Source organism: Tasmannia lanceolata, unplaced genomic scaffold (assembly GCF_043159265.1).
Source record: "Tasmannia lanceolata isolate RefF3 unplaced genomic scaffold, GAP_Taslan_0.1 ptg000007l, whole genome shotgun sequence".
In the NCBI taxonomy this organism is placed as follows: Eukaryota; Viridiplantae; Streptophyta; class Magnoliopsida; order Canellales; family Winteraceae; genus Tasmannia; species Tasmannia lanceolata.
The window spans coordinates 24,922,096-24,925,244 of record NW_027518684.1 but is presented as its reverse complement, the minus strand read 5'-3'; the positions used below and the strand labels follow the sequence as shown (position 1 = coordinate 24,925,244).

Sequence of the window (3,149 nt, the reverse complement as noted above, 5' to 3'; positions counted from 1 at the left end):
ATGGAGAAAAGGACTATGCCCAATATTGTGACACATGTGCAAGAATACAAAAAGAATGGCACGTATCCCCACAAATGCAAAAAAGATCAAGTGAAATGACTTCCGTTTTACAAGTGTTTACCTTCTTTTAGAAAAGCAATGCAAAATGGATAGGTCGTTCCTATCTTGAACATTTTTGAAAAAAAAAAAATAATATTTAAATTTCTCAACTTAGAACATCAATGGAAGTGTTGTCTATATTCCATTAAGTTGCTATAATTAAATGAAAAAAGCTTCCAAAACCGAACTCAACTCAACTCAACTCAGCCTTTGTCCAAAACTAGTTGGGGTCGGCTAATGAGTCCTTTAGAAATTTTCATGAAGAAGGTGAAAGGATCTACCCGGCTCAAATTGACTAAATCTAATCCTGACACTAGTTGGGTTCTTCTAAATCTTTTTAATTTTTGTAAATAAAATAATATTTAAATTTCTCTAATTACAACATTGATGGAAGAGTTTTCTATATTCCATTAAGTTGCCATAATTCTATGGAAAACACTTCCAAAACCGAACTATGTTTGGGAAAAAAAGACAAAAGTGAATTTGAACAACGAATTTTCCATTTTCACAGTTGACGGTTCATCCACAGATTGAAGGGTTAGGATGATCCGATGGAGCTGGTTTTTTGGCACACCCTAACCCTTCAATCTGTGGATGAATTGTCAACTGAGGGGGCCTACCTTATACAAATTGAAACTACAGGGGGTGTAGTTATCACGTTTTAAACTATAGGCGTATAAGTGGATGTGTCACAAACTAGAGGGGGTGTAAATGTAATTTTCTCCTTTTTTTTTTCTTTTTTGGCATTCCATCGGGATTTGTTACAACAAAGTGTTTAGTCTCTTTTACAACGCAGAATTTCATTTTGCCAACAGCCCTCTATTTCTTTACTCCCTAGTTTCAATAAGGGTACTGCTGAAATTCATTAGAAGATGTTTTACAACACAACTTCTCTAGTGAGTTGTTAGAAGATGCATGTTTCAATTTTGAAAGAGAATTGCCAATTGGGAAAATGTTTACTAAGCTGAAGAGTACCATTATAAGAATAGAAGACTATCTTGTTGGAAAATACCCTGTTAGGAAAGCTGGCTTAGCTCGGTGAAAAAAAATTTACCTGCATTTTATGCTGGAAATGGGCATAAAATTGGTTTTATTCCAATTTTACGTTGAAAAAAAAATGAGGCCTAGAGAACCTTTTTCCTGTTTTCCTTGGAAATTTTTATGCCTCTACAATTTAAATGAAAATGGTAAATTTTTGGGATATCATTATAAATTAAAGGTCCATGTAAATAAAAATTGAATTTCGGTGGCTCAAGTTATTATTTTCTTTCGGTTTAATCAAACAATAGAAAATTCTTGCAATCCAATATTAAAATTCAAATAACAAACTGATGCCATGTCAGCATTTTATTCTATGAGACAACTCATCTCCACACATAAGAGTTGGCTGATGTGGACATGTGATGCCACATCAGCATTCAAAGATACATGCACAACCATTGGACACCACATTACAGTTTACGTCTGACATAGTACTGTATTTGCGGAATGCCTTAAGACACACGTCAAAATTGCAGGTCTGTGAGTTGCACGTAGGAGCAACAGGGATGACTTCGCGACAATAGCGTGGACGAGGCAGAGGTTCCTCACCCCTATGTTGGCTGTGACCTATCCAAGTCAGGAAAAAAAAAACAGTTATTAATCACCTTGAATCAAAATGGGGCCCACCGTTTCATCATGGAGTTTCATCCAAGGTTTTAAATTTCGGTTTCGAGCCCCACAAAAATCGAAATTTCGACCGAAATTTCACTCGGCGATTAATAAAAACAATATTTTATCAGTTATCAAAATCCCTAATCTCGGTCGAAATCCTTGAAATTTCAGTCTTGGTAATTTCGGTTGAAATTTTGGGATAATTATAAAATAATTATAAAAAAAAATGGTTGAAATCCCTAAAATTTCGCATGAATTTTCAACCGAAATTCCAAAATTTCGTGCGAAATTAATACACATTTCGGGTATGTGCCAATTTCTTTTCAGTCTCCACCGAAACCCGAAATTTCGGACTGAAATTTCTTTCGAAATTTAAAACCATGGTTTCATCTATGAATGCGGAATTTTGCAGTTGATGAAGGTTCATTAGGGGATATCAATCACAATTATTTACATTGCGGCCCATCAAATGGACGGTTTGGATCATCCTATGGTGTAGACCGTACAATACTTTTAGAAAAATAAGGTAATATAAGGGCTTACACCATATAATATCTCGGTTACATCATAGAACGATCCAAATCGTCTATTTGATGGGCCATGATGTAAATAGGTGTGCCCAAAAAATCATTTCCGTAGGATGATCCTAGCCCTCATATCTATAGAGTGAGTACATATTATGAAACCTCTATAAATCGAAGGGTTGCGATCCAAAAGGATCCTTTGGATCCTATAGAAATATGATATCTACACTGCCTTATTTTGATAACAAAATTCTCTCTATCAAACACTAGTCAGAAATTATCCAACACTATTCACAAAATTGTTCGATACAGTAAGGACTACCACCATCAATCAACGGACTGTGGGGTATCATTTCAAATTTTAGAGAAGGATATAAAAATTAGATTTTCATACAAAGTAAATAAGAATAAAGAGATATATTACCGAAGGAAAAGGTGAGCAGAAGGCACAACAGCAACAGAGGAGCAATGGACTTCTTCATCTTGGGTTGAGAAGCGATGAGAACAAATGCATTCATTTTATAGGGATATAGAGAGCTACATTTGGCGAAGGAAATCTTTTTGAGAACAGAAAATTTAAAGCATACAGCTGTTCATGTCAATAGAAATGGATGAATTGGCTGTATCTTTTTAAAAATAGGAATTCAATGCATAAAGCCCAAATTTACCAGGCTTATCTTTTTAAAGAGGAATTATATGATGGCCGACTGTGAAGAGAAAGCCCCGTTTTTACTTTTCCTTGGTTCAAAAACTAAGGCAGTAGGTTTTGTCTCCTTCCGCCCTTTACATTTTCACGGTCGGGCATCTTATAATTTCTCTTCTTTCCATATGGGTCTACTCCAGTGAGGGTAAATAGGGGTTAAAACATTTGTT

General features: G+C 35.2%; 1 long non-coding RNA gene across 1 annotated transcript; it reads right to left on the bottom strand.

Annotated features, from left to right (window-relative positions):
* Positions 1 to 1,392: 1,392 nt before the first annotated feature.
* Positions 1,393 to 2,892, bottom strand: LOC143881175 (uncharacterized). The gene is made up of 2 exons (XR_013251896.1): positions 2,701 to 2,892; positions 1,393 to 1,707 (listed from the first exon to the last, which is right to left on the bottom strand). It is a non-coding gene; the product is annotated as an uncharacterized LOC143881175 (long non-coding RNA).
* Positions 2,893 to 3,149: the final 257 nt, after the last annotated feature.